This window comes from Pongo pygmaeus, chromosome 16 (genome assembly GCF_028885625.2).
Source record: "Pongo pygmaeus isolate AG05252 chromosome 16, NHGRI_mPonPyg2-v2.0_pri, whole genome shotgun sequence".
NCBI classification, from domain to species: Eukaryota; Metazoa; Chordata; class Mammalia; order Primates; family Hominidae; genus Pongo; species Pongo pygmaeus.
This window is the reverse complement of record NC_072389.2, coordinates 59348038-59375469: the sequence shown is the minus strand read 5'-3', so window position 1 is coordinate 59375469 and position 27432 is coordinate 59348038. Positions and strand designations below refer to the sequence as shown.

The 27432-nt window shown below is 38.5% G+C and overlaps 1 protein-coding gene and 1 long non-coding RNA gene across 2 annotated transcripts in view; one reads left to right on the top strand and one right to left on the bottom strand.

Annotated features, from left to right (window-relative positions):
- Positions 1-27432, bottom strand: part of UNC13C (unc-13 homolog C) — a 662499-nt gene that overhangs the window by 533098 nt on the left and 101969 nt on the right. The gene's annotated exons all lie outside the window — the stretch shown is intronic.
- On the top strand, positions 4986-6844 carry LOC129014380 (uncharacterized). The gene is made up of 3 exons (XR_008494207.1): positions 4986-5217; positions 5754-5816; positions 6137-6844. It is a non-coding gene; the product is annotated as an uncharacterized LOC129014380 (long non-coding RNA).

The following is a 27432-nucleotide window of genomic DNA, read 5'->3' as shown; positions in this document are numbered from 1 at the left end:
CACTAGTTGGAGGCTAAGACAGCACAGATGAAAAACATTTGTGATCCCAAATAGGAAACGTCTGTCATTACAGGAGGTGCATAATAGAGAGAAAGTGAGTAAACTTTCCTCCTGGGCAGGTAGTGAGTACAGGAATCCCACTCTAGATTAAAGGACTGAAAGTTTGCACCCATGTTCCAGATTCAGACTGTCACTCCATACATCAGAATTCTGCCAGGCTAAATGTAGAAAAGCAAACCACGCTAAGATGGAACAACTACAAGGAATGCTTCCTCCTCTGAGTGCTTATATCTGAAGAGTTGCCTGAATCTGTAGTATCTCCCATAGCAGGTTCCTTTTTGTCATCATGAAATCAACCAAGGGAGAGAAATTTGGCTTACTGTATGCCTCCACCTCTTTTTATCTCCCCTATTTTCCAGACAAAGTAATAGGAATGAAGCAAGGAAAGTCACATTATAGCTCAGAATAGGACAAGCCTTTTTATTTGATTGTCATTGGTTCTTATATAGCACTGGAGGTAAATCTATGTGCTATGGGAAAAATAAAAGTTAAGAAAACTTGCTATAATTTGAGACTTGCAATTCAAATCTACTATAATACTATGATTATTTTACAAGCTATTTTTTTCTTGGCCTAGATGGTTTATTGAGATGTTAAAAAAGTATTATTTAGCAAAGGCCGGGCATGGTGGCTCAAGCCTGTAATCCCAGCACTTTGGGAGGCCAAGGCGGGCAGATCACGAGGTCAGGAGATTGAGACCATCCTGGCTAACACCGTGAAACCCTGTCTCTACTAAAAATACAAAAAAATCAGCCAGGCGTGATGGCGGGCGCCTGTAGTCCCAGCTACTGGGGAGGCCGAGGCAGAAGAATAGCTTAAACCCGGGAGGCGGAGCTTGCAGTGAGCCAAGATCGCGCCACTGCACTCCAGCCTGGGTAAAAGAGCGAGACTCTGTTTCAAAAAAAAAAAAAAAAAAAGTATTATTTAGCAAACTACATTTCCATTGAAATGATAGAAAACTATCAACAAACCATTATCTCTAAATGCTGTCTACAGATCCAAAGCATTGATTCCTGCGAAACAGAATAAAACCCAGATAATCCTTGTATATTGTTAGACACTTGAAAACTTTTCTCTCTAAAGTATGTTTTTTTCTCTTTTACAAACTGTGGCCTCAAAGTCACAGAAACCATCACGCTTTTGCCTTTGCTCATACCAGTTTTCAATAACTTTTAGAATAAAGGACAAAATTTCAATCCTCTCAAGACTCAACTCACGTGTTTTAATGGAAAATTTCTTTCCAAAGGATGTTTTTACAGTTCTTACATAATCCTAGAATAAATATAAAGACACTTTGAGAGATGACCTAATCTATTCTCATGCTTCCTCTAAAGTAAACAGCAAAACCACCCTAAAGTAATGGGAATAATGCTATTTAGTACAAAAGCTTGAGAAAGGACTCTACTCTGTATTACACATCACAATAATAATTCCCTTTAAACTAACAGGTGAGTTCTCATTCTGGATAAAAAAAGCAGCATCATTGAAGTCCATTTCTTCTCCTGTTCTCAGCTGAGTTCCAAAGTTGAATTAATATCATAAACTTTAAAAACTGCGTTACTTCACTGCCTCTCCTGTAGACTGCAAGGCCCCTGAAAAATGGGATCCAGGTCATCAGCTTTATATTAGACTCTATATTGTAACTCAGTGCCGGGCAAATCCTTGTGTTTATCAAGCAAAGCATCAAAGCACTTCAAGTGCATCAAAAACTAAACCAACACACTGGCTTATAAATGCTTTTTAATTATATGCTTGTAATGCTTGTTAATATTTGAATGATTATCATTTAAAATACATTTTTTCGTTATAGCTGTTTCTTTCCCCTCATACCTAGGTAGCCCTTATTTTTTCAGCTGCATTTAGCTCAATTATTGGTGTATTAAAAATTAAAAATTTAGACAAAGGCTCAGGCATAATTGCAATATGGAATTAATATTTTAAATAAATAAAACAGTCAAAAATATTAGTCACAATTTTCTTTTAAGGAGTTGTAATAATGTATTTTCTAACTTTCTGATATAGTTCTACACAAAAATATATTTAATTTCAAGATGGTCACATGATAGCTACTGTATAATAACCTGTGAAACAAACTAATTTGGATAATGTATGTTTTCAGGAACGTAACTTCACTTTGAAAGTATCTTTCACTCTACACAGCAGGGAACATATAAGAGCAAGAGTTCCCCTGAGCCAGTATTCTGCCATGTGGCTGTTAGTCTGAAAACTCTGAAACAAGAAAAGCACTTCTTTTCTTCCTTGCCTCACTACCAGCTGCTACTGCCACCTTCAATTCAATGTTCACTATTGTCTAGTTGCCATTAATCACATGGGCTGGTTTGATATTTTGGCTAGTTTAAAACTGAGTCATATAGTAGGTATGTATTAAATGTTTATTTCAGATGAGGGATGGAAGGATAGAATGACTGAGGAAAGAAATAAATTTGGTGGGGAAAATGATAAGAAGAGATGGCACATGGAACAGAAAATGAAGGATTAACTTCAGTTAAAGAAAGGATGGGAGATAATTTTTTTTCTGCTGGAACTACAGAAGAGCAATAAGAGAACAAGGATGTGTATGAAATGATACTTAAATGTTACTGAGAAAACTCACTGCAAGTCATTTTGTGTAACCTCTCAAATCTGAATCACTTTTTAAAAGCAAACCTGAAAATATTTTTGCTTGATCTGTTTTTTAAGAACAAGAGGAGTTTTAGGTGGTCATTGGAGAATTTCAAGTTCTTGTTTTAATATTTATTCTCTTCAAGACTTGAACATCAGTAATGATTCATTTTTATAAGAAAGGAAATTACCCACTTTGACAATCCCAAACTGTAGGCTTCAGAGCTAGTTCTACATATATTATTTTCTGTTTCTATAAACATGAGTTTGTACAACTCATGAAGTCTTAAAATTCTTTATTTCAAATAAAGGTAGATGCTTCTGAATATGAATTACTTTATTACTAAAATCTGCTTAATAAGTTAAGGGATCTAGAAAGACTGCTGTACCAACACAGAATTATCAGGGCTCATTACAACTACTTCACTGAAGAAGACTCCAGCACACATTGGAGTCATTTCTTTCAAACTCCAAGAAGGAAGTATCTACCTAGTGATCATTTCCACTCTAGTAGGTTTAAAATAGAACTGAACTGCAACTCTGCCAATCTTCCTTCTGCACTCCCTTTGTTCAAAGGATGGTGATGGCTTCTAGCTAGTCATCTAGTCAAAAGCCATAAAATAATCTTATACTTTTTATCCTACTTGTTTATTCCAATTATTCTATTTACTGTCATATTCAGCCAGTCACGAAATCTGGTTGAAACCACCACTTACATACTCTTCACTTTCACATTCTTCTATTCATTCCTACTATCATAGGACATAGTTCCGATTTTTATGATTTCTGCAATAGTCTGTGTAGTTTTTCTGTCTCTATATTTTCATCACACAGTAGTAGAAATGTTTTTTTCATGTGTAGTTAAGAGTGTTTACAGCTTTCTATTCCTTATTCACCTGAGACTTTAAAATGCAACGTGTGACTTCTGTTTAAACTTCATGAATTGGCCAAACACATTAATTTCTTCTCCCTGTTATGACTTTACACAAAGGATAATAATAAAAAATATACAAAAACCTTCAGAATGAAGGAAAGAGAATGGGAAAGGGCCTAATGTGGGCAGTTATTCAATTTATTCTCATCAGAAGAACCCTGACAGTCTCCAGATTGAGATGCAGCAGGTGCTAAGAATTGTGGGCCTAGAGAAAGGAGCTGAAAGCAAGAGAATAATTGACCATCTGAAAACACTGCTGAGACCCCCCATGTCCTGTTCACCATCATGGGCAGTTAGACTGTTACTGCCTTGGGAAGAATACCTCAGGTTTATTCTCATGCAAAATTAAATCTGAGAAGCTATGGATCCAGAAACTCCAGGCAAAAAGTGAGACTGAGATAAAAATTAAAAAGTCAAATAAAATCCATATAAGAACTATTGAACTATCAGTTCTCTTGTCCATCTTGCTCCCAGGAACCACAGGAGCAGGTGTATATCCCTCAGGTAGAAAAACTGGGGCTTTTCCTCCGGACAAAGTGAAGAGCCTTAGAGATGAGATTTCCAGAAAGTGACATTGGCAGCACTTTTAAACAAACGCATACACACCAATGCAAATTCAGCCTTGCCACCTTAATACCCCAGAATGTAACTCTCCAGTTACCAAAGCCCAGCAGAGAATACACAGCACCAGCCACCTTCTCAGTATCTTATTGTTACAATATGAACCAACAGACAAGGAATACAAAACAATGAAAGACAAATCACTAATATGAAAGGTGGATACAATCAAACTGGAAAATCAAAACCCAGATGAACCACAATCAGCATATGAAACAATTAGGAACCAGAATTTAAAAAAAAACTGTAAATATAATTATTTAGAGAAACAAAAAATTATACTGCATCATAAGACACTACTAAAATTTAACTATCAGAAAATAAGAAAGAACTCTTGACTATTAGAAATCTGATAGCTGAAATATAACTATTAAGTGCTGAGAAAAGGAGTTCAGAAAATCACTTGAAGTTAGAATACAAAGAAAAGGGAAGGAAAATAAAACAGATAAGAACATTAGAGATCAATCATGAAAATCTTAAATGAAATCCAAAGAAAAAGAATCAAGAAATTTGTGTGTGGCCAGGGGGGAAAAAATCTAAGAATATATATTTTTAAGTTAACATAGACAAAAACATTTCCAAACATGAATATTCTCCACGGGAAAAAAAGATGAAAAAGTGGTTTTCTTATTGATTATTTCTCTGGAAGATACTGACTTCCATGAAAACAAAAAGACAAACCCAAAAAGATATAGAATCCAGGCATTGTTTAAGGACAATGAAGGGAATTCCTAGAATGAGTGCTAACAGAAGTCCCAGGAAGAGCAATGAAGCAGGTACAGCAAGTATCCAGAGCAATGGGTCCAAACCTGGGCTCGCTGAGGTGAGACGACCAAGGACCGTGAAAGAAAGAAAAGGACTTGACACAATATCTTAACAGGTCTACGTGTGGCCGGGCATGGTGGCTCATGCCTGTAATCCCAGCACTTTGGGAGGCAGGCAGATCATGAGGTCAAGAGATCGAGACCATCCTGACCAACATGGTGAAACCCTGTCTCTACTAAAAATAAAAAAAATTAGCTGGGTGTGGTAGCGGGCGCCTGTAGTTCCAGCTACTCAGGAGGCTGAGGCAGGAGACTCACTTGACCCCGGGACTGTGGAGTTGCAGTGAGCCAAGATGGCGCCACTGCACTCCAGCCTGAGCTACAGAGTGAGACTCTGCCTCATAAAAAAAAAAAAATGGTCTATGTGTTTGGAAAACAGTATTGAGAGTTGTCTGATAGGTCTGATGGTGATGGTACAGGTAGAAAAAAAAATGACAGGGTCACAGAAATTAATTAAATGAAAGAACAAGGCAATCAATAATGACAGGGAAACAAGATACTCAGCTAGGACAATTTAGTAGAAGGATTGTGTTGGATTTGCACTGACAAAAATATTTTTAATCTACAAAAGTGAAGTAATACTATTGTGTTTTCAGAAAAGTTAATTTGAACACAGTTGGTAAACTATAATTTGCTTTGTACGTATGACCAGCTATGCATTTTTCTTAGAAGAAATATTATTCATCTTGTTCTAGGAAACAGAAAGTGCTTTGGGTATAAGAATGTAAGATCTCAGCTCCCAAAGGCCGGAACATAAGGTAAGGAAGACAGGCTGTGCTTACTTACCCTGGTGAACCACTTAAAATAAGTGTGAGAGTACAGGTGTTTCTGTGTGTGTAAAAGAATTGTGAGATGTATGTCTATGTGTAAGAGAGCATGTGCATGTACTGTGAGAGAGTGTGTGTGTGTTTGTGTATCATAGTTATAATGATTGGACCACAAGTCTGTGATCGGAATGAAACAAATACTTCTGAGAAAAATACTGCAGAAAGAGGGCTTTCTCTCCCCAATTTGTACCCTGAGAAACTGCCAGACAATGAACTTCAGTCACAGAGGACAAAATCTACCTTTCTTCCAGAAAAACGACTGTCATGACTAGAAGTATTAATCTGCTACAGCCACCAACAGACTTCCAGCAAGATGCAAGTACTGCAGCTGGCCAAGGGATCACTTATTTTTGACAGTGACACCAGAACTATGGCAACAACATTGGCAAAGAATGCTACTCTCCAGGAGGACCAATCAAATGTTCTTTTTATCCCCATGAGACAAGAGTCACCAGGACTGGGTGAACGCCCCTGGGATGCATGTTCTGAGCATATGAGGGAAATATGGCTAAAGAGAGATGCAGAGGAAGAAAGACAGCATTTCAACAACACTAGAATGAACACTCGGACACATTTAAACATTTAAAAGAATATGCTTTTTAAAAGTACTCCACATTGAGAAAGTAGAAAATAGTAGCTACATACACAAAAGCTATTTTTTATAATGTAGTTGTTGTTGTTTTTCTTGCACCCTGTAAAACATGGATAGAACACCTCTACTTGAGCAGCACATTCCCAGTTCTGCAGACCTGCCTCAAGAGTTTAGGGAAAGATGTGTGTAGGTGACGGCTCTGTGTATCCAGAGTGTGACATACACAAGCATGTCCTGCAGCAGCAAGGCTGCTTTGCACTTGAAAATCCTTCAGGCAGGACAGGAGGCTCTCAAGGTACTTGTGAACACCCTTTGACATCTTTGAAAGTTGAAAAACTGAATTTTAATAAAAATACTTTAGGCCAGTACATTCTCAGGTTAGACTGTGTGTCTAGCTCCCAGTCCACTGTATTAAGAAGGATCTGGCAGAAGTTTATATGCATGCGCATGAAAGAAAACCTACTAGACTCCAAGCTGTAATACTTAAGTTCATTTGTTTATTTGTATGACTTATGGGAATTTGCCAAATCTGTGTGAGTCTCAGTTTTCTCACTTATAATATGACTATGGTCAAATTCCGTGTCTTAGATACTTCACACAGGATCTAGTAGGCAGGCATCAAATGAGATAATACACATGCAAGAATGCTGTAATGCAAGGAGCACTGAACAAATGCAAGCAGTTTAATAATTTGAACTGATTGACATGCCAGTGTTTTTTGAAATCCATTCTTTGGCTCTCTAGGTTACCCGAGTATAAGAATGGGGAGGATGGCTGGGCACGGTGGCTCACACCTGTGATCCCAGCACTTTGGGAGGCCAAGGCGAGCGAATCACGAGGTCAGGAGTTTGAGACCAGCCTGACCAATATGGTGAAACCCCATCTCTACTAAAAATACAAAAACTAGCCGGCCGTGGTGGTGCATGCCGGTAATCCCAGCTAGTCAGGAGGCTGAGGCAGGAGAATCGCTTGAACTCAGGATGCAGAGGTTGCGGTGAGCAGAGATAGTGCCACTGCACTCCAGCCTGGGCAACAGAGCAAGACTCCATCTCAAAAAAAAAAAAAAATGGGAAGGATAATGAAGAGGAGCAAATAGAATGAACTCCATGTCTCTCCAACACTTGACCTGAAGTAACTCCACTTTTATCTTGTTTGTTCTGGGAATTATAAATACAATTTTATTTAGCAAAAAAATAGGTTCTTCTGCTTTAAAAGTATTTATAAAGTATAGCTATAAACAATGGAGAAAGGAATAGGAGACTCTGAGAGATGAGAACAAAAGGAAACATCTCTATTGTAAAATAATTCAATATGGCAATAAAGGACAGAGGCAGAGAAATAGCAGCAGAGCAGCAGTAAAAATAGTAATAGCCTGTGAATCAAGAAATTTGGATTTTGTTCTGTCTGTGTGCTACCAGCCAAATAACTAAAAATCAAGAAAAAAAAAAGGAACCAAAACAGAAGCAGATTAACAGTTATCCAGATATTAGAGTTATCAAAGGCAGGCTTTAAAAAAAACTCATCATAAATATATTGAAGGAAATATGTGACAAGATGGAGAATTTCTCCATAAAACAGAAATCTAAATTAAACAAATCCAATGAAATCTTAGAAATAAAAATTATTAAAAAATTGAAATGGGCTTAACAACAGGTATTGATCTGGATGTTAATTACTTGGTGTACACTTCAGATTTATGCACTTTACTACATGTGTACTATATATTATACCTCAGTCAATGTATTTGTAATTCATTCCTTCTGCTTGTGAAAATGGACTGGGGAGTGAGAAGAGGAGTGAGCAAGAATGAAGCAGGGAGAAGTGCTTAAAAAATCCATGTGGTCAGTCACCAAAAGAGATGATGGCATGGATTAGGTGGCAGTGATGGAGCAGGTGGAAAGAAAGGTTTTGAAATAATGTTAATTGGACTGCTAATGAATTTTCCAGTTTTAACAACTATTTTTTTTTTGAGATACTGAGTTGGAGAAGTGTATGCAACATCTCCCACATAGGTAACTGGATATAGACGTACTAAGCTCAGAATGGAGATCTGGGCTAAAGATACCAACTAAGTTCTCAGCATAAAAATGCAATTCAAAGAAAAGTATAAGGCTGAATGGAATCACATAGAGTGTGTAAATGGAGAAGAGAAAGGGGCCCAGGTCCAAAGCCTGAAATGCACCAAAATTTAGAATTTGTATGCAGGAGTTGGAGACACTTCTGAAAAGGAATGGCCCGTGAGGTAAGAGGAAAGCTAAATGAATGTGGTGTCAAAGAAGCCACGAGTGGAGAATATGTCAATAAGCAGAGAGTGACCAGTCATATCAAGTTATGCTGTGAAAATGAGATTTGACTGTGTGGATTTTATTTTTGGCTTTGATGGAAGCATTTCAAGGTATAGGTGGAAAAACTCTCAAAGAAGTAAATTTAAAGGAGAACAAGAAGTGAAGAAGTAGAGACAACAAATAGAGAAAACTCTTGCATTGTGTGAAGGGGAGAAAAGAAATAAGGTACTTGGAGGAGTGCGAGGAGAATTTAATTTTTATTTATTTATTTACTTTTTTTTTTTTTTTTTTTTGAGACAGAGTCTCACTCTTTTGCCCATGCTGGAGTGCAGTAGCAGGATCTTGGCTGACTGCAATCTCTGCCTCCCAGGTTCAAGTAATTCTCATACCCCAGCCTCCTGAATAGCTGGGATTATAGGTGCCCACCACCACGCCTGGCTAATTTTTGTATTATATATTTAGTGGAGACAGGGTTTCACCATGCTGGCCAGGCTGATTTCAAACTCCTGACTTCAAGTGATCTGCCTGCCTCAGCCTCCCAGAGTGCTAGGATTACAGGCATGAGCCACTGTGCCCAACCAAGTATTTTTTTAAATGTGGGATATATTAAAGCGCACTTCTACTTTATAGGAGAAAATGCTTGAAAAACTTAGAGTGGATGGGTTGCACTCTAATTTTGCAAGCAGATGAAATGCAAGGGATTTTCTTTCATTTTAATCAAAGGGGGAATATTCGAGTACAGATGCACTTAGGTTTGGGAATTCAATGATGCTGAGATGATGATGGGCTTCTTCTCTGAATGCTTCTAGTTTCCTTTTACAGTTTGAAAAATTTCATCAGAATGTGAATATGAATGGTGAGGTGGAAAGAAAAAAGGAAAAGATAATTAAGTGACCATCTTGGGGTATTAGGAAGCACATGTATTGAAGAAATACAGCAGGGTTGCTGGAGAGGGTCACCTTGAAATGCATGGCCATCTATTTATAGTGAGATCACTTATTGGGGTTTGCTATCTTCCCAAGCAAAGTTCAGTAATATGAATTAGAGCAGAGTCTTGGAGCCAGAGGAAAATTAGATTTAACCCTGACCTGGATTTTTCCATGGGAGAAAGATAGAAAGGGGAGCATTTCATCCAACTTAAATGCTTTAGCCTCTTATACTGAACACCCTGGAAAGTTCTGTCGCCCTTAGGCACAGAGAAGCTGGGGATCATCCTGAAGTTGCTATCACTTTTGGTTCTACTCTTGACAAAACTGCCCTTTTTCAAGTAAAGAACTTTACAAGCTCATCAAGTGATATCAACATCTTTGGACATATTTGATTAAAACCAAGGGACTGCTAAGCCTCTGATAAGTTTTCTCTCAGGAGAATTATTTGGTAGATAAAATACATAAGGCAACACATTGCAAGCCGCAGAATTAACAATCCATGTACTGGCTCTGACTTAAAGAGGCAGTTGTGGTCAGACCTTCCATCCTCACCTATTTCAAACTCAGCCAACCCTCCTTAGCAGTATATTAGGGAATGAAAATGTCCTTTAGAGATTCGCTGACATTTGATGAAGACGGAAATCTCCATTAGAAAGATCACCATTAGCAAACTATCAAAAAGAAAACACTGACTTTCTTGGTCAAAATGTTTTACTGGTGAAATGTTTTAAAGTGTACCTATGGTAAAAAGTTCAACAGTATACATTTGTCAGCTGTATTATAACTTAGAAAAATGTAATTTATTATGATACAGACCTGTTTATCTTATGCTGGTGTTTCTTTTATAATCTACTAAGAAAAAAAAACATGAAGTGAAACAACATGTTTATTCTTAGAAACAACATGGAGGCATGTGTGTAAAAGTGGATTGGGAATCTGGTGCTTCTTACAATTCCTGGAAGTTGGGAGGAAGGAGAAGAAGCTATGGAGAGGCCAGATGCGGTGGCTCATGCCTGTAATCCCAAGCACTTTGGGAGGCTGAGGTGGGTGGATCACCTGGGGTCAGGAGTTTGACACCAACCTGGCCAACATGGTGAAACCTCGTCTCTACTAAAGATAAAAAATTAGCAAGGCGTGGTGGCGCATGCCTGTAATCCCAGCTACTCAGGAGGCTGAGCTAGTGGAATTGCTTGAACCCAGCAGGCAGAGGTTGCAGTAAGCCAAGATCACCACAGTGCACTCCAGCCTGGGCAACAGAGCAAGACTCCATCTCAAAATAAAATAAAGTAAAATAAAAATGCTACAGAGGGAGTCACCAAAGTGGAGCATGTGCTTTAGCCCAGCTATCCCCAGAATGGCCTGTCCTGGCCCCTCTGTCCAGCTGAGACTACTGAATCTTCTGTGACTTGTTACTAACTTCTGGACTGGCAAAATCACACCTAATTTTATTCTTTTCCAACAGTCAGTGCACATTTAAACTGATAAAGCAAAGAAACGTTCACAGTCATTTCACATACATGAAATGTCTCTTCAAGAGAAAGGCTTACTCTTTTCTAAAAACCCCAGAGTCTATATATAAATGAGTGTTGCTCCCATCACAATACTTATTTTACAAGCAAGTTATTGTAACAATGATCTGAATGTTATTTTGATGAATTCATCTTAGAGATCAATCATCTAAGAATATCAGTCACATAACTACACACAGTTAACCATTTCAAATCCTTTGTGGACCAAGAGAGATGGACAGGTGAACAAATGGATGAACTACTACTAGATGAATTACATGAGGACTTGAGGTCACAGCTCCTTCTGGATCCACTCCTAGAAGTTGCTACAAAGATAATTAAGTTATTTAAACTTCTGTGCCTCTGATATTTTCTGTCTAGAAAATAACTCATTTCACTTGGGGCCCAGATTCCATTACAAGTTAAAGGAGAAATAAATGAAAAAGTGCCTGATAGTCATCAAGCTACATAGAATACCAGGCATTGTAATTCATCAGTACCGCATAATCTCCTTAGAAAGAGCTGTCTCAAGTTCTCCATTAAAACACCTAATTTTCTTACACATTGGGGAGATTAAGGTAGATCCATATCTCCTGTCAGAAAAAAACCTCTGAGACAAGTTGTTAAAATGGACAAAGCCAACTAACAAATAGTACATGTGGTAAAATAGATAATAATTTTGAAGGAGAGATGTACACCAAAACAATTATGCAAAGTAAAACTTGAAAGAAGAAGCAGTGACTGTCTTAGACAAATACAAAAGACTGGGTGTTCCATAAATATTTGAAGGACAAAGCAATGTTAGAGTAGAGCTATAACTACACTACTATGAGAACACTAAATAGGAATGATCAAATTGTCTTTATTTGAGGCATTTGGAGAAGGGAAAGGCTGTATCCTAACTGAGACTTTTTGTTAAGTCTCTGACTTCAGAAATTTCAGGAATATACTTCAAAAACATATGGGAATATATTTTTATTGCAGAGAATTGCATTCAAATAGTATAGACAAAAGTTTCCCATTTAAGCTCGATATCCTCTCTCACCTAAAATAGCTATAATTATTATTTTATCATATATCCTTCTGAATATTAAAAACATATTTACATACATATATATAGAGAGAGAAATAGGCAAAATTTTCTTTTTCTTTTTCCCTAGATCTCTCTTATTTCATGCTTTATTGTGCTGCTGGCCTGGAAGTCTAGAGTATAGTTAAAGGAGGCAGACGAGTGAGTACAAGACAGGGTTGGAGAGAAAGGTCGGAGCCAGACCATTCTAAATGTCAGGCAATGGTAAGAAAGTTAGTGTGTATTCTAAGTTGTTTACATGCAAAAACAGGGAATTTTTATAATTTGATAATTTTAAAGGGTACTCTGGCAGCTGGGGAGGAGACACTATCAGAATGGGGCATAATCCATATTGAAGAGAGCATGAGAGATGCAGAATTAGAGACAGTAAATACAGACAACTAGATAAGTTTTGCTGTGAAGGGGAAAAGAAAATTGGCACTTCTCCAGAACAGCCTCCAAAATACTGTATCCAGCTTGTTCCCCTCTTAAAATTTGCTGAGAGATTTTGAGGCCATAGTTCTTGGTCTATCACAGACTTTTTTTTTTCCAAATAGAGAAATGAGCAGCATCAAAAGACCATGTGATAAAACATGGAATCCCACACCTAGCACAACCCAGACCGCATCTCCAGACTTATGCATTCTGCACCAGCCAGATTTTAAGCTTCAGATCTGAATGAAAGTCTCAAGCTATCACTCAACAGCAGCAGCTAAGGAGAATCACTCCACACCCCACCAAAGTGACCCTCTCATTTCATTTCTAAATGAAGTTCAAACTCCAATTCAGCATTCAAGGCTCACACATACCTACATATCTTCCTTGGTATTGCCCCCATTATTGCCTTCACATGCTCTCTTTCTAGTCGAATATAGCTATGGTCTGCATCTTTGCTTACTCTAATCCCTTTACATAAATGACCAGTTTTCTCAATTCCACATGGACACGTGCTGTGTGTCTTTCAAGACTCCAGTCAAATCATTCCCTTTCTGAATCTCCGGTCATAAAATAATCTTTCCCTTCTAAAATCCCATGGAACTACTAATATATACTAATCCTTTCTATAAGACCCTAAGTAAGCCTTTTGAATATGTCTTGAACCTAATAGTGGTCAATACATTTGTTGAATAATACTGTTGTAACAGAGTGTTAAAATGGGTTATTTCTTATTTCTGTCATCTGAGTACTCTAAGCTAGTGCGTCTCAAAAGTGACTGTGAATATAAATCACCTGGGCACCAGGTAAAAACACAGATTCCCATTCAGTAGGTCTGGGATGAGACCTAAGATTGAGCATTTCTTCAAGCTACCAGGTGAAGCTGCTGCTGGTACTAAGACCACAAACTGAATATCAATCTACTGAATAGGTACCAACTATTTTCATGCTGCAAAGTGGGACCACAAAAGTAGAGAAGGTTGTTTAACATTAGTTTGGTGACACGGACATGGAACAGAAAATTCAACTGCAGCTTTTGTAAGGTTGGAGTAACCAAGAAGGATCCTGGAGTTTAGAGGAATTTTGGAGAGAATGCTGTGTAATGATGGTCCTGCTTACCCCACTAAAACCCGATCTAAGGGAAATAGGAGATGCTTTTTCAACCATTAAGCCTAGGGAGAATGTCATGAAATGGACTGATACAGAGCTTGATTTGTATGTCCTAGAGTTTGAGAGACACGATGCCTGAGAAATCTAAAGGAAAAGAGACTGTAACAGTCTGCATGCTGGGGTGGACGGTGTTCTATAGTGAGGCTTCCATGTTGGGACAGCCTGCATGACCAGAGTTCATTGGACAAATGATGTGCATTATTTTCCATGGAAGAAATGTGGACCATACCTGTGTGAGAATCTGTGTGGGGTTGTCTTAGATGTTGCACAGAAAGGCCACCAGAATGGGTTTGGATACCTCACCAGAAAGATGCTGAAGCTATTAGGATAGATACCTCAGGGATAAGGGAGAATTGCAGTTAAAATGTCTGAATCACTTTGTACTTGGCCATATCAGTGGAACAGGAGTGAGAGACCCCCTGTGATGACAGGTTTCCCCAACAACCCCAAAGAGAAAGTCTCAGCTATAACACTTGCCAAAACTCAGAGATAGCTGCACAGGCCTTAACTGGGGGAGAGAAAGAATTGTAACAAAACTTTAATAGATTTTTGCTTATTTTATAGGAGTGAGCACTTTAATTGATGAACTAAGACTTTAGTGAAGTGTTCAAAGGACATTTTTGCTATCTGAGAATAAAAGTCAATGGCATCTGCTCAAGTTGTCATCTAAGATGGTGGGAAGAACAAATTCTAAAAACAATTTTGAAGGGGCAGTAGAAGACAAACAGTTGTTTTAAAGTTCTACGTTTTGAGTCTAGCTTGTTGAAAGACACAACTACATGGTTACTTCAAAGCACAATATAAAATGCACACTCATGACTACCAGTTAGCCTTAAACTAAGCCCATAATACTGTCTTAGCTTTGAAGGTGGTAGTATTAAAACAGGTCCTCCAAGAAGCAGATATCAAGATGAGACAGATCAGCTGCACAGATTTATTTTCCATAAGGGAAAATAAGAAGGGAGTCAGGAGAGGCTGGGAGTGCTGTCAAACACATCAAAGTCATGTAGAATTGACTTTTACCCTGAGTGAAGGACACAGGGAAGGAAAGTTTAGCAGAGACGTTTTAGACAGCAGTGCAATTCTAGGTGAGGTCAGTAAGGCCTTCGGAGTCCTTAAGCCAAAGTTTGTTATCAGGAGCTCCATGTCACCAAAAAACGGGTCTGCCTTTGCATTGGTGCCTCCACTCAGTCATTGTTGAGTGTAGCCTGTTGGAAGCCTGTCTTCTTGGAAATGAAGTAAAGGTTTCAATGCATACCAATTGGTGCTATAAGTCAATTAGGCTCCCCACAGCCCAAGGAGTGCATTCTCATAACTGCCACAGTAGTAATACAGATTTTTAATATATTTACTTACTTATTTTTGCCATGGGACCTTGAACTGAGAAAAGACCATTTTGAGGATAAATCATGGCTCATGCTGTCATATTTTCAGGTGTTATAGAATTGCCCTTGGACAATGTATTTATAAAAAGCTGAATGTGACTTTTCTTCATCGGAATTGAAAAGGTGTTATTGATATAGACATATGCTCAACAGCAAGCAACAGTCACACCAGGTCCAGAACTCACTAAATTATTGTAGAAGAACCCAAATGTGACTTTCCAAGGGCTCTCAGATCATGCTAAGTTGAGACCATTGCAGCACCCATGTGCATTTGGTAATTATCCACTGATATGAACATTTTAACATAAAAACTCATTTAAAAATAAAAGATGTTCTCATTAAACTGCTCAAGAGAGCAACACTAATATTCAGTTTGACAAAGATTATAATTCAGGCTTTTCATTAGTTGTTAATCATCAAATTATACATTTACATAAAAGCAAAGGACAATTTAAGGAGTAACACGAACGTTCAACAAACACAACTAATTTGACTGTTTAGCTATATCTACTTAAGTCAATATAAAACTAAGGACCCTGAGAAAAGCAAACAGTTAATTCCATCATTTATTTTATCTATGCAATATTGATTAAGCCGGTTAAACATATTTGGCTGACTCAAGTTTTATTGGGGAACAAAATAGACAAGACTGATTTTTGCTTTTCTTTTTTGTAATTTACATGTTTTAGCACCCTGTGAACACAGCCTTGGGGATGAATAATAGCAGCATAAATATAAGCTGAAGTAGGACTTATAAGCAAGAATAGATGACAAATAAGGATAGGACCCTAAGGAACCTAGTATCACAGGACATGAATGAGTGGAGGCTAAAGGGGACTGGTATACTTTAATCTTGAAAGCTAAGGGATTCCTTCCAGATTCTAATCATTATTCACCTTTCTCTCAGAGGAAGATATTGTGACAGGTATATGTCAGCTATTTATTCTTTAAGCAGTAAAAAAATTTCCCCTATCTTTGTCATACAATAAATGAAAGTTTAAAAACCATTTTTGGTTGAGGTGGCCAATGAGGTAATATCAAAATCCACACTAAAAGACAAATAAGTAATGTCATAGGGAACTATTCTCCTTATATTCCCATTACAACTCACATATATTTCCATTTATAGTATATTTATAGTTTTTATACTCTATGTTCATTATTTGAAAGTCTACCTTCCCCAATGGACTTCTAAACATATTAAAGATATTAAGTATTTCTCCTCAAACTATCTGTATCATTAGCAACTAGGAGTGCTCTTGGGGATTAAGGGACAGATTTTGTCAGGTTAAGACCTTGGCTCCAACACTAAATGTGTTTCCTTGAGCAACATAGTAAACCTCTTCAAGACATGATTTAAAAGAGGGATTATAACACTTACTGTGTTATAATCTCACTGTGTTATGAGAAGAAATGGAATGTAAAGCCTTAATACAAGATATAGTAATCATAAAATATTGCCAGTATTGTTATCACTATCACGGTTGTGATTTTTTAAAATTATAGCAGATCCTCTGTAAAGACTTGGTTAATGAATATGCTTTGTGACCCTATCAGCCCAAAAACAAACTCAAAATTCAAAGATTATGGAAGCTCACAGTAAAAATAAATCGTGTTAAATGCTTGACTCCATAATGCTATACCCTGTCATTTTTTAATTATTTGGTCATATATAATTCTAAACTGTGCGGCCCCAGATAAGGAGCCTTCTGGGATCTCATGTCCCACCAGTGAGGCAGGTGGAACACAGCGGAGGCCTTGAAGGGTAGAAATGTGGAGAATAAAATTAAGAAGATAGTAACAATCCTCTGCTCCTAAGAGAGGGGCTCCGTGTTCAACTGGCTAAGTCTAAGAGGTATAGTAAACTTGAATCCAGTACAAGTCAATATTGATATCAAGCTTTTGAGTAACTGTTTTCATGTTCTTGAAAAAATACTAAGAAAAGAAATACGGTTGATGCATAATAAGCAAAGTTTCACAACAATGAGAACACTAAGACTTAAGGAATAAATCTCAACGAGAAAATGCTGGAAACAGGAATCAAGCCAAGTGGAAAATACCAAGTCCTGTGCAGCAAAAATTCAATAAAATGATTTCTCTTGAAAAAAAATGTATCAACTGAAAAATTGTAAGAGATAACAAAAAATTTTAGAAAGACTAGTTATAAATATTCAGACATTGATAGTGGCTTTATATACTAGCAATATCCTGTTGGAAAATACAATAAAATATTTTCATTCAAAGAAGGAATAAAAATATAAAATCTATAGAAATAAACACATCAACAAATAGGAACTAAATTTAAAGCATATAAAAATTTACAGAGAGATGGAAAATAAATCTCAAATAAATAGAAAACCATACAATAGTAGATATGAAAGGATTTATCATTATAAACAAATCAGCTCTTCCTAAATCAATACATAAATTTAAAGCAGCTTCAATACAAATTTCAAATGATGATTTTGAACCTAAGAAAGGACTATAAAATCCATTTGCGAGAATAAATGGGGAAAAGAGTCAAGAAAAAAATGGAATCGAAGCTCTGCAAGATGAGAACAAAATAGAGGTTATTAGCTGAAACAGTACAAGTTAAACAGAGCTGAGGAACATGTCAAGAGAGGATCATTTAATGAAAGAGGAGGTTTTCAAGAGAGGATCATTTAACGAAAGGGGAGGTTTTAAGCACAGGAGAGACAATTACAAGTCTTAAACTGAAAAGGTCAGAGGCAGAAGGATCAAACTAGCCTCAAAAAGCAGTTCGGTGTCAGCCAGAAGTCAGGGGAACCCCACTGAGGAAGGTTGTGGTTGGATACTGAGGCAACCCCCCCCCCTTCCCCCGCAGCTTCTGTGGAAGGTATGTGACTTACAGGCTTTTTGGGATGACATTCAGAGCTTACAGAATTGAGGCTAAGTGTGTACCAAGAGCATCTCATCTCTCTGCACAGAGGCCTCAAATTCTTCTTAGTGCTTCTCAGTCATAAGATCATCAAGTACCTACTGACATGTGCCAGTCACACCACACATTCTCAGTCACAGTGGGACAGAGCCAAATTAATGCTTCCCAGAACTGATGCATCTGCCCAAGTCTCAGGCAGCTTAGCCCATCATTGGGGGTGTGGGAGCTTTCAGGCTGAGAGTCCCTCCAGAAAGAGCCATTAAATGCTGTGACACCTACCATCTCTATAGGATATTGACATTCAGGTGGAAAAAGGGATGAGTAACCCCTATCCTTCAGATATTTTGAAATATTACAACGTTTGGGAGTGTACAGAATAACTTCTTGGTGACCGGCTAAATATAACATAATTGGTTAAGGGTATAAACTTGAGCCAGAATGTATGGATTTGAATCTTGACGTTGCCACTTTCTAAATGTAAGTAGTCATTTAACTTTTCTTGATCTATCTTTGGTAAGCTGGGGTTAATATGTCATAAGATTGTTGTGAGAATTATGAGCAAATACATTAAGTATTTAGTAGCATGATTATTTCATTGTACTACAAAGCATTTGCTCTTATTTTAAATTAGACATTTAGTAGTAGGTAGAGAAGACTTCTTGTCCCTTCATCCTTAAGCCTTTTTACCAACTTTTTTTTTGTTTTCTATAGAAACAACAGAGTCATAACTGATACTTTTTTCTCAAACAGTACCTGAAGAAATTCCCCAGCAGAGCCTAAAAGGACCCAAAGAGGAGGTCTATACAGAATACATCCTCCTTTTGCAATCCTGAAGTGGTTCCATTTTCAGGGAGCTGATTCCCTTTGGCAAGCACAAAATTATCATTTCACATTTGCAGGTGATGCACGTCCTCGGAGAAAGAAATGTAAGCAATGTCAGAGTTCTCCTGTACACCAGCAAAGGAAACATATGTGAGCCCCGGGCTGTTTGTGCCAGAGTCCTTCCCAATAAAATGGGTCAGAGCTCTGCTGCAATCTGCGTTCTCTCTCACATAGTCCACTGAGGACCGAAGCGGCACATTGGAAGTCCCACCGCTTGTTCCACTCCCACTCCCACAAGTCAGCAGGGGAACCTGGGACCAAACCTCACATTCAGGAATTGTATTGACACCTTGTAACACCTTTATGATGAGTTGAATTTCTGAGTTACTTTACATGTGTATCCTTAAAATTTCTCTCCAGACAGTAGAAATGAATGCCCCATTCTGAATCCAAAGGTGAAGTGCATCAAACACACAACCAGCAAGGCATACAGGTTGCGAAAAAAAAAAAAAAAGATATTGGAAGCAATAACCATAAGTGCTTTCACTGGATTAATTGAAAATTTAGGAAATAGAAAATAACATGGGAAGACCATATTTTCTCCTCCACTCAACACTCTCTACCCCAGTGAACACACATGCACATACGATGACAGACACATACTCACACGTTTTCTCCTCTAACCTTCAAGAGGATACAGCCTGAATACTGCTGTTATCTGAAATCTACACATGAGTAATTGAAGTTTTGCTTCTCTGGCCATTCTGTTCCATCTCAATACCAAACCCAGGAAACCCCCAATTAAGTCTCCCAAGTCCTTCTTCCTCATTAAACTAAAAGAAGTAATGGTAAGTGTAGACACATTCTTCCAAATAATGAGTTGCTGACTACAGATAGCTTTCTTTGTTCTAGGCACTGCACTAGTACTAGGCATACCTTGCTTTTAGTTTTCATGAGAGTCAAGCAAGAAAGGTATCATTAACTCCACGTTACACACACAGGGAAGATAACCTGGCAAGTTCCTGAACCACATGGAAAAGAAGTTGGACTATCAAAGCAGGAGCAGGCAGGAGGCAGGAAAGAGGCACAGGGGTAAGCACAGGAGAAGGATGGAAGGGGGCCGCTGAGAATGTTCAGGGCATGAGCCTGTGGTATGTGACGGGACTGTGACATTGCCAAGGCCAGCAACAAGTTTCTGGAACTTCATGTTGACGTTCCCCTCCCAAGTTATCTGACCCTGAAGCCAGGTGGGGACCAATCCAATATTTCTTCTGTTTCAATAGTGTAAAATTAGTTTTTCCTCCTCCTCAAATTTCACATCCTCATCACTGGAAGAAAGAACAGTAAACTATGCAAGAAAAGGCAGAAAATGTTTAAATCCCCATTTATTACTTCCAATGTGAATGCTGCATCAAACTGTACATCACGTTGTCTCTACTGCCTATAGACTTAGAAATCAGAGATGAAACAGAGAGCACTCATGTTCTTCTTCACCTTCAATGCTAATTCCCACACCAAATTTACCCTCTGGGGAACAGTGTAGAGAAAGGAAGTAACATGCTCTGATCAGAGCTACAGTCCAGAAGTAGATAAACCTGTCTCTAATCAATCTCTGATTTCAAAAATACCAACAACAATAACAATAGTGACTTGGTGAAAAACAATGAAAATTTCTATGGATCAGCAGAACCCCCATCCGATGTAAAGCATCTCTTGTCTGGAAGTGCATCTATAATCACATTGTCACCAATGTGGATTAAAAACATTTCTCTCCCTTCACGGTCTGAATAGCATGTCCGCACTCTGCCCAACTTTTCATAAGAGCCCAAGGCTGACTTGCCTCAAACTGGAAGAGGATACACAAGGGTGTCGGGGGAGTGATCCATGGGGCCTGAATCCTGACAAATTACGGCAGTGAGAGGAGAGGAACTGGCTGATTGGATGCGGGACGAGGGGAAGAAGGAAAAGGAAGCCCATGGCTGCTTCTACATTTTTTCCTAATGTATTAGGAAAAAAGAGGGACTATTCAGTTGATACAAAAAATATAGGAGCCAATTTTAATAGGAATTTTAAGGCATTTTAAAATCAAGAGATATATATATAATATTCTGGATTTGTAGGCTATATAGGTGTTACTTGTAGGCATTTCAATAATGTCTTCAGAACAGATAAATGTAAGTAAAGTTACATTCTTTCCATTTGGGTCTACATTTTGACTAGTTTTGTTCTAAACAATAGCGAAAGTTGCCTTAAAGTGCCTTTCCTCCCAATATCCAAGTTAAACAAAATTGGTTAGAAGTGGAAATTATTGATAATTTCCTCAATCAGAAAAGTCTCTGGCACAGACAAAAACTTTGGTAACTGTTGAAAATGAGCTTGAAGAACATAATACAGAAAGCTATGTTTAATCCAGCTTCTTAGTTACAAGAGCTAGTCAGTAACAATTCTCTTTTGCATCATAGACAAGGCTCTGCCTAAAGGAACTGTTCTCTAGGCCCCTCTCAGTGGTAACTGGAGTAGTTTTGGCATAGGAGATCTACCTGTGGTAGTCACCCACATCACACTAATTTAAGCCTGTAATATGCCCATTTGTGGACATGAGGGAATCTTTGGCAATGCATATGCTAGTTAGCAGATGCTGATTACTGAGAAAATTGAAATAAAAATAATCACATCATAATAAAGATAGACAGAAGTGGGTAAAGATGAGTGAAATATACAGGGTTCCACATTTCAACTTCATGCAGAAAAGAACTTTCTCAGTAGTAGGGTTTTGCAAAAATGCAGAGCTGTCCTGTCAGATAATGGGCTCCCTGACGCCAGTAGCGTTTAAGTACAGGCTAGAAATCCATCTGCCACTGATATGATGGAAAGTATACCTGTACTGACGATGAACTAGTGATTTCCAAGGGCTCTCTAAATTTTAAGACTCTTTGATTTATTTAAAAAAAAACTGCACTCCACTTTCTGGAGTGGAAATTATTTGAAAATAATGCTTCAAATGAAAACAATAAGAAAAATACATCACAGGAGGTGAATGACACATCTAAATCAAGTATGTTCCACGTCCAGTGCTAGGAGACAGGAAAATAGTGCTTCCAGTAACTGACAAGTACTGAGGTGGAAAATAAGCAACAGGCCAGGTGCGGTCACTCATGTCTGTAATCCCAGCACTTTGGGAGGCTGAGGTGGGTGGATCATGAGGTCAGGAGTTCAAGACCAGCCTGACCAAGATGGTGAAACCCCGTATCTACTAAAAATACAAAACATTAGCTGGGTCAGTGGCAGGTGCCCATAATCCCAGCTACTCTGGAGGCTGAGGCAGGAGAATCCATTGAACTTGGAGGGCGGAGGTTGCAGTGAGCCAAGATCTCGCCACTGCACTCCAGCCTGGGCGACTGTGAGACTCCATCTCAAAAAAAAAAAAAAAAAAAAAAAGAAAGAAGGAAAATAAGCAACACATAGTGCATGTGAAATAAATGGTAATGTTACAAACAAATAAGATAATTTCCATGGTAGCACATTGCTGCATTTCAACAGATTTATAATTCCTGTTTTTCGCCATTTCACTCTCCCTCTTTTGAACTTTCATCTTAAGACTACAAAACAAACACAAATGAGAAGGGATTTATGTTCTTCCTTTGTTAGAGGAGTATCAAACCCACCTACTTTCTAGGCCTTCCGATGAACACTTTATTTTGAGAGACTGAGCAGCCTCAATTTTATCATTTTGCTGAAAAATTTTTGGTTATGCCATGTGACCCTTAAGGAGATAGGGAACATAATTTCTGAGATCTTAGAAATAAATCCCTTTTGCAAAGGAAAAAAAAACTTTTTTGAATGTCCTATAGTATTCCCATATCTTTCTCCACTCCGAGTCTCTTAAAACTGGAATGCAAAATATAGGAGTGGCTGCATGGAAATAGAGAATAGAATTGTGTGTATTAGAGGCTGAGAAGTTTAGGGAGGAGGAGAGACTGGTTAACAAACATACAGTTACAGCTAGATAGACAGAATGTGTCTGATGTTCTGCAGCACTGTAAGGTGAATATGGTTAACTAACTTATTGTATATCCTCAAAAAGCTAAAAGAGAGGATTGTGAGTGTTTACAACACAAAGACACGCTATGTTTGAGGTGATAAATACCCAGATGATCCAAATTTGATCATTCCACATGTATACATGTATTGAAATATCACTCTCTATCACATAAATATGTATATTACATGTCAACTAAAATAAAAGGAGGGGCCAAACATGTCTCCAGGGTGCTCCAACAATCGTTTCATAATTATTTGTTTTTTTAATCATTTTTAAATATGCAGACAGAAAAGTGCATTGCACAAAATAAAATACAGAGCTTAAAATTGTTCACACCCCCACAAATGTCAGGAAGTGTCAGCCAGCACCCCGACCCTTGTCTTGTGCCTAGTTTTCTTTTATTGCGTGGTAAGATTTTTTAAAAGGTACTTTAAGAGGCCAAGGCAAGAGGATCACTTGAGGGCAGGGATTTGAGAACAGCCTGGGTGACAAAGGAGACCCTATCTCTATAAATAATAATAAACAAATAAATAAATAAAGTTTTATTGGAAAAAAGTATAAATACTTCGAGGCAAAGGTTGGTGTATCTTCTTCAAGAGAAGATATTTATTTGCTTCTACTAGGCTTCTGGGCACTGACAATACAGAGTCTCCTTAATGCAAATTCAATGACTGAGATGACTGAAAGCTATAGCTTCTTAGAAGTCTGGCCTGGAGCAAATTCTGAGGAACCCCAAGGTTGAGTATAGGGATTACTTGGGATCCTTCTTTGTCAGACTCTTGCACTCTAATGTTTTGTATCTTTTGCTTTAAGGGCCTGTCAAAAGTGCAACTAAACTTCCTGTTGACACTTCTAGAATCGGTAAATATACCAGGAGAAAATAGCCCTAAATTTTGGGCACATCTTTGTATATTTTGTCTCCTCTAGGATCTTAGCCCTATAACTCTCTACTAGCTTCTTTGTTCTCTGACATCTATAAATTATTTGCCTAGATTTTCTAATCTCCCTCCATAGGGAGGGTTATTCCAAATTACTCTTCTACCAATACCATTAGCAGAAGTCATAATTAACATTCAGAAGTCTTCTTATCATAATAATTTGGACAAATTGAACCATTTATTTCTATAAAAATAAATTTTTATACATTATCTAAAATAAGGATGTACCTGCCACATATCAAAACTACTTATAAATAATCATAATACACTATTATTGAAACACACCACTATTTTTGAATGCAAAATAAAGATCATTTTTCTTAATTCTTGCAATTGTGATCTCGAGGCTGAGGGGCCCTGATTCTTAGTAACAAAAAAACAGTGACAAAATGGCATTAGCATCTCATCTATATGAGAAAAGAGTATCTCTTCTGACAGAGAAGATAATTTTTTCAAGTCACTCAACTAGCAGTAATATTTATGGATCCCTTAGCATATGACCTGAATATTCTGCACGTTTTTATGTATACTTTCTTGTTTAATATTTATAATATACATCTGAAGTAGATATTAATAGTTCTCATTTACTAACGAGAAAACTAAAGCTCAAAGAAGTGAAATGACCCATCAAAGGATACATGCCAAAAAATGGCAATGGCCATAAAGGGGACACATTCAGACCCAGGACCCCTGACTTTTGAAAATTACGTGGAAAATAATTCAAACACAAGGCTGGGAATTTATAAAGCCAGAAATAAATGAAACTTATTTAAGAAGGAAAGAAGGTAGATATGTCTTCACAACCATTATTTGTGAGTTATAAAGACAATTCGTACACCCATAAAACACAACTGCAAAAAATGAACTTTGCTAGAATCCAACCTACCCGTTCCGTTATATACGAGGAACTTAAATCCAACTGACCAATAGAAAGAGAGTAGAAAGAGTACAGAACTGAAGAAAAAAGGGGACACAGATCACAGTTACTGTGAATGGACGGGCTCTCAACAGAAAACTGAGGGAAGAGAGCCAGGACAGCTGGGGTGCAGAAAAGGAAAGTAGCAAGAGTCTGGCTGACACCGACCCCAGAGCAACGCGGAGCCCCGAAGAAAGAGTAGTGGGAGTCCTCTCTGCTCCCCTCACCTCCCTGGCAATCTGCTGCCTGCCAAACTGTTGGGAAGACCCTCTGCATTCACAGCCCTGGACAACACTGTCCGTGGCGATTTGGGAACTTCATGAGGACAGAGGGCCAGGTAGCCAGTTCTCACAGAGGTTCCCCCACCCCACTCAGACCCGAACTGAGATGGTGAGTACTATACTAGTTATGTACCTATCACGGGCCACTGTCCTGCCTGGGAAATCTCTGCCCCCAAGACAATGCACCAGCAGATCCCCAGCAAACATACCTTTTAATCCCCTCAGATTTTCGCAAGCACAGCGGACAATCGAGTCCCTGGTGAGCTGTGGGGTCCCTAGAGATCTAATCTCTGGTGTAGGCTGCCCCAGGGGAGGAGGGAGTGCAGCCCATCAAAGCTCTTTTTGGGACAAAGGAAATGAAGGCGCATCACCAATCTCTAGAAGGGGCAGCACCCAGCAGCTGGGAAGAGGGATGGAGAGGGGGTTATTTCCCGAACCCCACCCCATCTACTATTGTGGATACAGCAGAGGTTCTCCCCACTGGGGGCTGGCACATGTACACTTGGGGAAAGTGCTTTTTCATGGGACAGAAAGTGAGCCTGTGCTGTTTGGGCTTGCATGAAGATTGGGGCCCAGCTCCCTCTCCCTACGCAAAGAAGCAGCACCCTGGCAATGGAGGCCAGACAAGCCACACAGTTGTCTGCTCCAGACTGAGGGAAGAGGCTGTGCCCTGAGCCCAGTTTGGTGGTCGCAGCCAGAGGGGCATAGCCACATCCGAAGGTCCACAGCCACACTGCAGCTGGGAGCCAAAGAACAAAGTCTAAATGAACTGGAGGTTTTGAGCCCTGCAACAGGGCCATGATAGGGAAGGGAATCGTGTTACTGGCTGCTCAGGACAAGGCTTCACTCCCACTCCCTACCCCAGGGACCTAGAACACCCCAACACAGTCTCTCACCATCAGGTTGGGCACTTCTCCCTGAGCTGAGAGTGAGCCGGCTCTTACTCTTCATTGTCACCTACTGGAATGGAGCCTGAATTGCACCACCAAATTAAAAATCTTCCGGAGGGTCTTACTGCTAGTACACAAGATGCGCTCCCTGAGACTTCCACACCCAGAGCACCGCAGGAGATGGTGTATGGGCTCATATGTCCAATATATCCCTACAACAAGCGGCATCTTAGAAAGCTATCACACAGAACCTATCCACAACCAAGGAACCCATTCAGAGCCTTGGCCCCCACGAAAGCACCCAGAAACAAAACCGGATGATTATATACAACATATACCATAGTCATACCCTCAAGGGAAAAGATAAAAAATTAAAAACAGTCCCAACAAAATGATAGAAAACTCAAAAATAAGAAGTGACAGTTCCTTAAGATGAGTAGAAATCAACAGAACTCCAGCAGTACAAAAAGACAGTGTTTTGACAACTCCAAAAGATTACATTATCTCTCTAGCAATAGATCCCAACCAAAGTCAAAAGTCTAAAATGACAGATAAAGAATTTAAAGTACAGATTGCAAGGAAACTCAACGAGATCCAAGAGAAAGTTGAAATCAACACGAAGCAACCCAGTCAGACAAAATTTAAAAAAAATTAATGAACAAAGCACTTAAGAAACATGGGGTTACGTAAAGCAACCAAATCTATGACTAATCGGCATCATGATAGAGAGGAAGAAAAGGTAGGCAACTTGGAAAACATATTTGAAAGAATAGTTCAGGAAAATTGCCCTAATATTGCTAGAGTTCAAGACCCAGATACAAGAAATTCAGAGAACACGTGCGAGATACTATACAAGATGACCATCACCAACATATATGATCATCAGGCTATCCAAGGTCAATGCTAATGAAAACATCTTGAAGGCATAAAGGGCAAAATTATCTATAAAGGAAATCCCATTAGGCTAACAGTGGTCTTCTAAGCCAGAAGAAATTAGGGGCCTACTTTTAGCCTTCTTAAAGGAAAATAAATGACATTCATGCATTTTATATCCTGACAAACTAAACTTCATAAATGAAAAAGAAATAAAACCTTTCCCAGGCAAGCAAATGCTAAGGGAATTCATAACCACCAGACCAGCCCTATAAGAAATGATCAAAGGAGTTCTAAACATGGAAATGAAAGGATGATACTTGCTACCATAAAAGGACAAGTAAGTACAAAGTTCCCAGATCCCATAAAGCAACTACCCAATTGTACAAAGCAACTAGCTAACAATGCTAGGAGAGGAACAAAACCTCACATATCAATATTAACCTTGAAAGTAAGTAGCCTAAATGCTCTATCTAAAAGACATAGAGTGGAAAATTGGATTAAGAAACAATA